Here is a 12,680-nt window from a genome sequence, read left to right as displayed (position 1 = left end):
GTTCATTTTGTTCGGCTCATTTCTAGGAGTCGGGGAAAATTTACTTTAGAATTTTTGGAGTTCGTTTAGTTCTCTTTTGTTTTTCTGCACGGAACCGATTTAAAAAAAGAAAAAAAGGAGCAAGGCCAGCCGGGCCAAAGGCCTAGCCGGCCGGCCACCCCAGCCCCCTGCGCGCCGTGCGCCAGGCAAGGCAGGCGCCAGCCGCCGCCGCCTCTTGCTCTAGCCGAGTCCGGCTAGGGTTAGCCCCTCCCCTTTTCCTTTGTTTCATTTTTCTTTTTCTTCTAGGACTCTTTTTCCTACTCTATTTCTTGTCCCCTACCCCAAGTTTTCTCCTCCCCTCACCTATATAAATACCCCACACCCCCCTCCAACACATCAAATCAAAACCCCAAGCCCCTCTCCTCCCCACCCTGCGCCTTAGCCCACGCCGCGCCGCCGCCGCCATAGCCGCGCCGCCCCACGCCGCCGCCCCTCACCACCGCCGCCGCCGCACCTTGCCCACGCCACGCCGCCGGAGCCCCTCGCCGGAGACCTCGCCAGAGGTTGCCCCACGTCTCTTTTCCTCGGATCGTTTTCTTCTAATCGTTTCGATTCTTTTCTTCTCTTCTGATTCGTTTTCTCTCTGATTCTTTTCTCTTTCTTCCGGTTTTTGTTTCGGTTTTCTTCCGAAACCCTAGATCGGTTTTCGTTCTTCTTTCGGACCGTTCGTCTCAACGAACGTGATCACCGATTTTTCCCCGGTTAACGACGCCCGTTCGTTTAACCGCTCATCTCTTTCTTTTCGTCGAATTTATTCCGCGATCGTGATCTCAGATCCGATCTTCGTTCTAGTCTTTCTTCTCGCTCGTTTATCGGAATCAGGTGATTCAAGCGCCTGGAGTTTCGTTTCGAAACCGCCGTTCCGTCTAATCCACTTGAACAAGTTTTTGCCCCGGTAAAATTTGACCTAGTTTCAACCTGCTAGAACCGAGTTGTTTTCTTCTGCCATTTGTTTTTCGTTTCTTTGTTCGGTTCGTTCTTTCTTTGCAACCGGAGTTCTTAAGTTGAACTTTCTGGTTCGTTCTCTTGTTCGAGTTTTACCTGTGCATTAGATGAGTACTTATTGTGTGCTTGTTGTTTGTCTGCGATAGATCACCCGGATTGCGCCGCTTGTTACTTCGAAACCCTAGGTCTCGCGGATCATCAGCAAGGCAAGTAACACTTTGATCATACCTTTTCTACAACCCAGTTTTATTGCATTAGATCAATCCTCACACGTTGCATGATTAGGACTTAATTAAATTGTGGGATGGAAAGTAGATGAGGTAGTACCTATTACCTATATTATTATGAAACCTTTGGGAGTTACTTCTACGTTTGCTTATTATGCCATGCTATGCTAGTAGACGTGGATTGGGTGAGTGATATCCATGACAGATGTGAGTTGATAATTTTAACGGTTTATCTAAGGTGGCAACTTAAACACACATCTGGGTGGATTGAGGCACCTGATGTCTATCAGGACTTGCCTGTTTTTTTTGGACCGCCACCCAGGCTCAAAGGGATCATAAGATCTTTCAAACTAGAAACTTCCGTGTGCAGCCACAAGCCATTATGGGCTCTGGCATAGTTGGTTAAGTCGTGCGAACTCTTACGGGTAGACTAGCAGATGTAGGGGAAGTAGGTGTACCGGTCTACCCACATGTAAGGTGCTAGCGCTTCTGAAAGGCTGTGTCTCGGTCATTCGTCTTCTCAAACACCATGTAGTGCGAGAAACCAAACGGAGGCGATCGAGTCTTGTGGGGAAAAGTGCGCAAACCTCTGCAGAGTGTACAAACTAATCATGATTAGCCGTGTCCCCGGTTATGGACAACTTGAGTATCTAGTACTTGAATATCATGTGAATCTCAACATGTTACTTCTAAATAATGTTGTTGGGTTTTAATTACTTAATTGGGATTGAGAATGCTGTCAACCATTCTCAATGTTTCACTACCACCATGATAGTTAAATAAATTTATTCCTTTGTAGTAGGGAAAAACTGGCTTTACGCAAAAACGGTAACCATAGAGCTTTTCCACCCGCCATATATGCATATAGTATAGCTGTTTCATTCCATTACTCTCTATGTGTTACATTGCCAGCATATTCCATGTGCTGACCCGTTTTCGGGCTGCAACTTCTCATGTTGTAGACTTTTCAGACGACGAGTAAGGTGCTTTTAGGTCGTGGCCCTATACTCAGTGATGCCGTTGGAGTTGATGGACCCATTTACCTTCCGAGTCTTCCGCTGTTTTCGACACTAGATGGCCTTAAGCCATATTTATTGTAATAAGTTCTCTTTGAGACAACGATGTAATAAGTGTGTGATTGCCACTCTGCTATAAATCCTTCGATGTACTGTGTGGTGTCAGCATTACTGATCCAGGGATGACATCTGAGCACAGAGCGCTTGATCCATTCGGGTCAGGTCGCTACAGAGAATGGTATCAGAGCACACGCTGACTGTAGGACACGACCACTAAGTTAAAGCCATAGAACACCATCCTCTTCTCATTTTCTAACTCCTCATCCTTTCTACCCTATTAGGATGACGAACGCGAAGATTAAGTACGCCCAACCGGATGAAGGCACACCTTTTGGATTTCACCTGAAGGAAGTCACCAAGTACCTGAACATTGGATTACCAAGCTTCACGAGAACCTTCAATTCCACTCTGCCTGAAGAGGAGCGCTGGAAGATTCAAGCTCACGTTCCAGGAAGGACATTCGCGCCAATCACGAAGCCCATAGATAGCATTTTCAATGCACCAACCTGGAGTCTGGGAAGGAGCATGGCAGCTCATATCACCCTAGGACGCATTGGAGAAGTTTACCAAGAAGACCTCAAGGACACTATCTGCCAGATTTGCGGACGCCGAGATGAACAATGGGAGTTAGTCAACACCAAGAAGGATAGATCCATTGCATCTTTCATCCAGGAGTTAAACCAGCACATTCGACGCCACGAGAACCAGATGTGCAATGATATGATAGAGTTGAAGAATGCAAAGGCAAGGATCATCGAGCTAGAAGGAGAACTGAAGTCTACACGCAAGGACTACATGGACGAGATCGTAGCTCTAGCAAGACACAATTGCGACCTTAAGCAGGAGATTGAAGAACTCAAGAGGAAGTTAGCATCCACAGAGGAAGACATGAACGTCGCATGTCCGGACAACTACATCATCATCGACGGCACCGATTCGGATCCAAGTGAACCCGACTTTGAAGACGAAGCTGGAGCAGATATCATGGAGTCTTCCACCGGTTCAAATTTCTAGATGACCACCAGATAGTAGTAGTATTCCCCCATGTAAACATTATAGTTCGAGCACTTTTGTGATAGTTTTAGACCATTTGTAAGCCCTTGTTTGATTGAATGAAGTGATTTGTGTGCATTTGCTCATGAGCATATGGGTAGTGTTTTCCCTTTAGGCCCTCCCTCTATTCTTAAATCTCGTCTGTTCTAAACCCTCAGATGCCTCCAACCCAAGCCCTTAGGTCACCAATGTTAGTAAGCTCACCAGGAGCAGAGTATGTGGCAAGTTTATGGTGTGATCAGTTACCATTAAGGGTTGGTAACTATGTGTTTCCCTTAGATCTAATAGTATTGGAATCTCAAGGATTGGATGTGATATTAGGCATGGATTGGTTATCAAAGTATGAAGGGAACATTAAATGCGCTAGTAAGTCAATTTTGCTTACCACACCCGAAGGAAGAAGGATCAAGTATGTATCCCGACATGTGCCAAATAGGACACAAGTAAACTACCTAACATGAGTTGTTCAAGAAGAAGTACCAGTGGTAAAGGATTTTCCTGATGTATTTCCTGAGGAATTACCAGGCATGCCACCGGATAGAGACATTGAGTTTTTGATTGAGTTATTGCCAGGCACAGGCCCAATATCGAAGCGACCGTACCGGATGCCAGCAAAGGATTTGGTGGAAATTAAGAATCAGATTAAGGAGTTATTGGATAAAGGTTACATTCGCCCAAGTTCTTCGCCTTGGGGATCACCCGTACTTCTAGTGGAAAAGAAGGATGGATCATTAAGGATGGTTGTTGATTATCGGGGATTGAATGAAGTAACCATCAAGAATAAGTACCCACTGCCAATGATCAACGACCTGTTTGATCGGTTGCAAGGAGCTAAAGTGTTTTCCAAGATCGATTTGCGATCAGGGTACCATCAACTGAAGATTCAAGAGCAGGACATACCTAAGACAGCATTCACCACAAGATATGGATTGTATGAGTATACCGTTATGTCATTTGGATTGACTAATGCACCTGCCTATTTTATGAACCTGATGAACAAAGTGTTTATGGAGTTTTTGGATAAGTTCATCGTAGTGTTCATTGATGACATCCTGGTTTATTCAAAGAATGAAGAGGAGCATAAGGAACATTTGCGTTTGGTTTTGGAGAAACTAAGGGAACACCAGTTATACACCAAATTCAGCAAATGTGAGTTTTGGTTGAAGGAAGTTGGATTCCTCAGACACGTTATATCCAGAGAAGGTATAGCAGTTGACCCCACTAAGGTTGAGACCGTAACCGAATGGGAAGCACCAACGATAGTTGGAGAGATCCGGAGTTTTCTTGGACTCGCAGGATACTACCGGAGATTCATTGAGAACTTTTCAAAGATTGCAAAGCCTATGACTGAATTGTTGAAGAAGGATACTAAGTTCAAATGGACTGAGGAGTGTGAGGCTAGTTTCCAGGAGTTGAAGAAACATTTGGTCACCTCACCAGTGTTGATTTTGCCCGATCAGACCAAGGATTATGAGGTGTATTGCGACGCTTCATGTCGAGGACTTGGAGTAGTGCTTATGCAGGAAGGAAGAGTTGTTTCGTATGCTTCACGACAACTGAAACCTCATGAGTTGAATTATGCCACGCATGATTTGGAGTTAGCAGCCGTAGTGCATGCATTGAAGACGTGGAGACATTTCCTCATTGGAAATCATTGTGAGGTGTACACGGATCACAAGAGTTTGAAGTACATTTTCATGCAGAAGGAGTTGAACCTCAGACAAAGGAGATGGTTGGAGCTCATCAAGGATTATGACATGAGATTACATTACCATCCCGGAAAAGCTAATGTAGTAGCTGACGCATTGAGCCGTAAGAGCCATGTCAGAACTCTAATGACGGGGAAAATACCCAAGGAGTTAGCAGAAAACCTTCGTGAGCTATGTTTGGAAATAGTTCCGAGAGGCTATGTAGCAACATTGGAGATTCAGTCAACATTGATGGATAAGATCAGGGAAGCTCAGAAATCTGACAAGGAGATTGCTACTATAAAAGAGAAATTAAGCAAAGGAAAGGCAAAGGGATTTCGTGAGGATGAGCATGATACCCTATGGTTTGAGGACCGTGTTTATGTGCCAAATGACCCGGAGATCAGGAAGTTGATTTTGCAAGAGGCACATGATTCACCGTATTTGATTCACCCAGGGAATACCAAGATGTATTTGGATTTGAAGGAAATATTCTGGTGGACCGGAATGAAGAAGGATATTGCAGCATATGTAGCAGTTTGTGACATATGTCAGAGAGTAAAGGCAGAGCATCAGAAGCCAGCAGGATTGTTACAACCATTGCCGATACCCGAATGGAAGTGGGATAAGATAGGCATGGATTTTATCATGGGACTACCCAGGACGAAAGCAGGCTATGATTCGATATGGGTAGTAATTGATCGTCTGACAAAGGTAGCACATTTTATCCCAGTTAAGACCACTTACACCAGTGCTAAGTTGGCAAAGATATACATGACTAGGATCATTTGTTTGCATGGAGTTCCGAGGAGTATCGTATCAGATAGAGGAACCCAATTTACCTCAAAGTTTTGGAATCAGTTGCATGAAACTTTAGGAACTAGACTAGAGTTCAGCACATCTTTTCATCCGCAGACGAATGGACAGACCGAGAGAGTCAATCAGATTTTGGAAGATATGCTGAGAGCTTGTGCACTAGATTATGGATCTAGTTGGGACGATAACTTGCCGTATGCGGAGTTTTCTTATAACAACAGTTACCAAACCAGTTTGAAGATGGCACCTTTCGAAGCTTTATACGGAAGGAAGTGCAGGACACCGTTGTGTCATGGGACGAAGCTGGAGACCGTCAATTATTTGGACCAGATTTGATTAAGGAGTCTGAACGGAAAGTTAAGTTGATTCGCGATAGGCTCAAGGTAGCCCAGTCCAGGCAGAAGAGCTACGCAGATTCTAAACGCAAGGAGACAGTTTACGAAACCGGAGACAGAGTTTACCTTCGAGTATCCCCACTTCGAGGAGTTAAGCGCTTTGGAGTTAAGGGAAAGTTAGCACCGCGTTTCGTTGAACCGTATAAGATCTTGCAACGTATGGGAGAAGTCACTTATAAGTTGGAATTACCAGAGGGACTGTCAGGAGTTCATGATGTATTCCATGTTTCCCAGCTGAAGAAATTTCACGCCGAAATGGCGGAGGTACCGCTAAGAGATACCGTGCCACTCGAAGCGATTCAGTTGAAGGATGACTTAACATATGAGGAGAAGCCAGTCAAGATTCTCGATTATGCCAGCAGAGTTACCCGCATCAAGGTTATGAAGTTTTGCAAAGTTCAGTGGAACCACCACTCAGAGGATGAAGCCACCTGGGAAAGAGAAGAAGATTTGCTCAAGGACCACCCTCACCTATTTTCTAGCCAACCCGAATCTCAAGGGCGAGATTCATCTTAAGGGGGGTAGGTTTGTAACATCCCAAATTTTCAATTTGGAATGTTATACACTAGATCATCATGCATATCATATTTTCTTGCATTTTGGTTGATCCTAGAAATTTCACGCAACTCAAGGACCCACGGAGAGAGTTGGAGATTTCGTTAGTTTCATATTTGAGAGTTTTCTCGAATTTGAAAAGAGGATCATTTGATTTATTTATTGCATCTTCAATTATTTTCCAATATCAAAAAGATGAGAGAGGGAATAATATGACTTTCCCAAAATTGAGGAAAAATGAAGATTTAATAAATAGATCAAATTTTGTTTTCCGGTGTTTGTTTGCATTTTATTTGGATAGGGAAAAATGCGTGTTTTCAAAAATTGCATTTTAGGCCCGGAGAAAAGTTCATTTTGTTCGGCTCATTTTTAGGAGTCGAGGAAAATTTACTTTAGAATTTTTGGAGTTCGTTTAGTTCTCTTTTGTTTTTCTGCGCGGAACCGATTTAACAAAAGGAGCAAGGCCAGCCGGGCCAAAGGCCCAGCCGGCCGGCCACCCCAGCCCCTTGCGCGCCGTGCGCCAGGCAAGGCAGGCGCCAGCCGCCACCGCCTCTTGCTCTAGCCGAGTCCGGCTAGGGTTAGCCCCTCCCCTTTTCCTTTGTTTCGTTTTCCTTTTTCTTCTAGGACTCTTTTTCCTACTCTATTTCTTGTCCCCTACCCCAAGTTTTCTCCTCCCCTCACCTATATAAATACCCCACACCCCCCCTCCAACACATCAAATCAAAACCCCAAGCCCCTCTCCTCCCCACCCCGCGCCTTAGCCCGCGGCGCGCCGCCGCCGCCATAGCCGCGCCACCCCATGCCGCCGCCCCTCACCACCGCCACCGCCGCACCTTGCCCACGCCACGCCGCCGGAGCCCCTCGCCGGAGACCTCGCCGGAGGTTGCCCCGCGTCTCTTTTCCTCGGATCGTTTTCTTCTAATCGTTCCGATTCTTTTCTTCTCTTTTGATTCGTTTTCTCTCCAATTCTTTTCTCTTTCTTCCGGTTTTTGTTTCAGTTTTCTTCCGAAACCCTAGATCGGTTTTTGTTCTTCTTTCGGACCGTTCGTCTCAACGAACGTGATCACCGATTTTTCCCCGGTTAACGACGCCCATTCGTTTAACCGCTCATCTCTTTCTTTTCGTCGGATTTATTCCGCGATCGTGATCTCAGATCCGATCTTCGTTCTAGTCTTTCTTCTCGCTCGTTTATCGGAATCAGGTGATTCAAGCGCCTGGAGTTTCGTTTCGAAACCGCCGTTCCGTCTAATCCACTTGAACAAGTTTTTGCCCCGGTAAAATTTGGCCTAGTTTCAACCTTCTAGAACTGAGTTGTTTTCTTCCGCCGTTTGTTTTCCGTTTCTTTGTTCGGTTCGTTCTTTCTTTGCAACCGTAGTTCTTAAGTTGAACTTTCTGGTTCGTTCTCTTGTTCGAGTTTTACCTGTGCATTAGATGAGTACTTATTGTGTGCTTGTTGTTTGTCTGCGATAGATCACCCGGATTGCGCCGCTTGTTACTTCGAAACCCTAGGTCTCGCGGATCATCAGCAAGGCAAGTAACACTTTGATCATACCTTTTCTACAACCCAGTTTTATTGCATTAGATCAATCCTCACACATTGCATGATTAGGACTTAATTAAATTGTGGGATGGGAAGTAGATGAGGTAGTACCTATTACCTGTATTATTATGAAACCTTTGGGAGTTACTTCTACGTTTGCTTATTATGCCATGCTATGCTAGTAGACGTGGATTGGGTGAGTGATATCCATGACAGATGTGAGTTGATAATTTTAACGGTTTATCTAAGGTGGCAACTTAAACACACATCTGGGTGGATTGAGGCACCTGATGTCTATCAGGACTTGCCTATTTTTTTTGGACTGCCACCCAGGCTCAAAGGGATCATAAGATCTTTCAAACTAGAAACTTCCGTGTGCAGCCACAAGCCATTATGGGCTCTGGCATAGTTGATTAAGTCATGCGAACTCTTACGGGTAGACTAGCAGATGTAGGGGAAGTAGGTGTACCGGTCTACCCACATGTAAGGTGCTAGCGCTTCTGAAAGACTGTGTCTCGGTCATCCGTCTTCTCAAACACCATGTAGTGCGAGAAACCAAACGGAGGCGATCGAGTCTTGTGGGGGAAAATGCGCAAACCTCTGTAGAGTGTACGAACTAATCATGATTAGCCGTGTCCCCGGTTATGGACAACTTGAGTATCTAGTACTTGAATATCATGTGAATCTCAACATGTTACTTCTAAATAATGTTGTTGGGTTTTAATTACTTAATTGGGATTGAGAATGATGTCAACCATTCTCAATGTTTCACTACCACCATGATAGTTAAATAAATTTATTCCTTTGCAGTAGGGAAAAACTGGCTTTACGCAAAAACGGTAACCATAGAGCTTTTCCACCAGCCATATATGCATATAGTATAGTTGTTTCATTCCATTACTCTCTATGTGTTACATTGCCAGCATATTCCATGTGCTGACCCGTTTTCGGGCTGCAACTTCTCATGTTGCAGACTTTTCAGACGACGAGTAAGGTGCTTTTAGGTCGTGGCCCTATACTCAGTGATGCCATTGGAGTTGATGGACCCATTTACCTTCCGAGTCTTCCGCTGTTTTCGACACTAGATGGCCTTAAGCCATATTTATTGTAGTAAGTTCTCTTTGAGACAACGATGTAATAAGTGTGTGATTGCCACTCTGCTATAAATCCTTCGATGTACTGTGTGGTGTCAGCATTACTGATCCAGGGGTGACACCTGAGCACAGAGCGCTTGATCCATCCGGGTCGGGTCGCTACACTTAGTCCTGATAGTATTTGCATAACTATGTTGTAGATCAATAGCTCGCGATGTAGCTCCCCATTTATTTTGATATGTTCCTAGAGAAAAACTAAGTTGAAAGATGATAGTAGCAATGATGCGGATTGGATCCGTGATCTGAGGATTATCCTCATTGCTGCACAGAAGAATTATGTCCTTGATGAACCGATAGGTGACGGACCTATTGCAGGAGCAGATGCAGACGTTATGAATGTTTGGCAAAGCTCGGTATGATGACTACTTGATAGTTTAGTGCACCATGCTTTACGGCTTAGAACCGGGACTTCAAAAACGTTTTGGATGCCACAGAGCATATAAGATGTTCTAAGAGTTGAAACTGGTATTTCATACTCCTGCCCGTGTTGAGAGGTAGAAGACCTCTGACAGTACTTTGCCTACAAGATGGAGGAGAATAGCTCAACCAGTGAGCATGTGCTCAGAATGTCTGAGTACTGCAATCACTTGAATCAAGTGGGAGTTAATCTTCCAGATAAGATAGTGATTGATAGAGTTCTCTAGTCAGTATCACCAAGTTACTAGAACTTCATGATGAACTATAATATGCAAGGGATAACGGAAACGATTCCCAAGCTCTTCGTGATGCTGAAATCGACGAAGGTAGAAATAAAAAAAAGCATCAAGTTTTGATGGCTGACAAGACCACTAGTTTCAAGAAAAGGGCAAAGGAAGAAGGGGAACTTCAAGAAGAACGGCAAGCAAGTTGCTGCTCAAGTGAAGAAGCCCAAGTCTAGACCTAAGCCTGAGACTAAGTGCTTCTACTGCAAAGGGACTAGTCACTGGAAGCAGAAGTACCCCAAGTATTTGGCGGATAAGAAGGATGGAAAAGTGAACAAAGGTATATTTGATATACATGTTATTGATGTGTACTTTACTAGTGTTTATAGCAACCCCTCAATATTTGATACTGGTTCAGTTGCTAAGAGTAGTAACTCGAAACGGGAGTTGCAAAATAAACAAAGACTAGTTGAGGACGAGGTGACGATGTGTGTTGGAAATAATTCCAAGGTTGATAAGATCACCATCGCACACTCCCTTTACCTTCGGGATTAGTGTTGAACCTAAAATAAATGTTATTTGGTATTTGCGTAGAGCATAATATGATTGGATCATGTTTATTGCAATACGGTTATTCATTTAAGTCAAGGATAATTGTTATTCTGTTTAAATGAATAAAACCTTGTGAGGTCATACACCCAAGGTGAATGGTTTATTGAATCTCAATCGTAGTAATACACATATTCATAATATTGAAGCCAAAAGATGCAAAGTTAATAGTGATAGTGCAACTTATATGTGGCACTGCCGTTTAGGTCATATTGGTGTAAAGCGCATGAAGAAACTCTGTTGGGGATATAGTTATTAGTATGACCCGCTCAGGAGGGGCCGGGTTATACTTATGATGATTCATGAAGCTCGCGACGACTCCTGGAGATGGCGGGTTAGCTAAAGGCCCAGGGCCCAAAGGGTGATTTATGGCCTGTAGAGATAACCGCCATATGTATGTAACTTGTGTTATAAGGCAAGAATAACTAGTCACCGAGCCGGACACTGTTTATAAGCCGGTCGGGACTCTATAGGTCGCAGGGCGTCAACCCGTGTATATAAGGGGACGACTCGACGGCGGCTTAGGGCAAGAAACAATAGATCGAGAGCCAAGCTAGCGTATTTCGCTCCTTGGTCATCAAACCTAGCAATACCACATCAACTAGACTAGGCTTTACCTTCACCGCAAGGGGCCGAACCAGTATAAAAACCTCTCGTGTCCTTTGTCCCGATTAACCCCTTTAAGCTTCCTAGTTGCGATGGCTCCACGACTAAGTCCTTTCACTAGGACATCTGTCGTGACAATTCCATGGCAGTTGGCGCCCACCGTGGGGCCAGCGCACGGTGGATTTGAGTTCTTGAAGGGCAGCTTCGAAGGGATCAAGGGATACGTTGTGGGCCGGATGACCAAGAGTCGTCGCGGCAAGCTCTACATCAACGACGAAGGTTGGGGCCCCGACGCCGGCTCAGTTGAGTATGGGTACCGGGTCCCCTTCGGCGGAATCCACGTCTTCATCGGCCAGATCGGCGAGCCGGGCCCTGAGCCAGACATCTGCACCAACCTCATCGAGATGGCTCAGCGTGCGAGACCCGCCCGGACTCAGCCCGCCGTGAAGCGTGCCTTCGTGGGTTGCATCCATGGAGGGGAGTTCTCTGAAGGATCTGTGGATGGCGGTGAGATGGCTATCTATTCTGATGGTGAGTCGTCCACAGGCGAGACGGATTCATTGTATCAACTACAAGATGGCGGGCTTGGGGGCTGTTCCGATGGCAGCAGTATTCCGGACCCCTTTGAGCCTTCGAATAGAGCGGGGGTCTTCGTAACTGGTACATAGCCGCTCAAAACTCTACGGCTGCGGCAGCAATAACCTCCGGGACGGCCGCGACCAGGTCAGAAGACCCTGCGCGCCCACCGGCTCAGGTGCTGATGGATCTTATGGATAAGATGACGGCCCTATTGACCGCCGTGGTTGAACCGGCGGATAAGGCTCATCATGATGTGGAGGTGGCACGACTACATGAGGAGGTAGCTCAAGCCAAGGAAAACTTGGCCGCGGAGGACGTCAGGATGGCTGCAGAGTGGGCGGCTCTGGACGCTCGGGCTCAGCAGCTTCAATCAGAGGCTTTCCAGCTCTCGATGAATCTGAACACATCAAACGAGGTCATGAGAAGAAGGCACCAGAAGACTCAATTGCGTCTGCCCCTGACTTACGATCCCAGGAACCTCTTCCACACACCCGAAGCCGGTCCCACTAACCCGCCGGAGGCGAACCGGATTACAACACCCGGGGCTGGGGCGCCGGGTCAGCCGCAGGCTATGGAACCCCCTCGTGTGAATACTGCTCCACCTCATTATACACCAACACCACCGGGTCATTTTCCTAGCCCTTTGGAGAATCTGATCGCTACATCAGCGCGTTTGGCGGCTCTCCCCATGGAAGGCGACTCTCCGACGGCGATTGAAACACGAAGGGTAAGAGAACTTCTTTAGACGGCTATGGCA

Source organism: Triticum aestivum, chromosome 2A (genome assembly GCF_018294505.1).
Source record: "Triticum aestivum cultivar Chinese Spring chromosome 2A, IWGSC CS RefSeq v2.1, whole genome shotgun sequence".
NCBI classification, from domain to species: Eukaryota; Viridiplantae; Streptophyta; class Magnoliopsida; order Poales; family Poaceae; genus Triticum; species Triticum aestivum.
Note: the sequence above shows the minus strand (reverse complement) of the source record.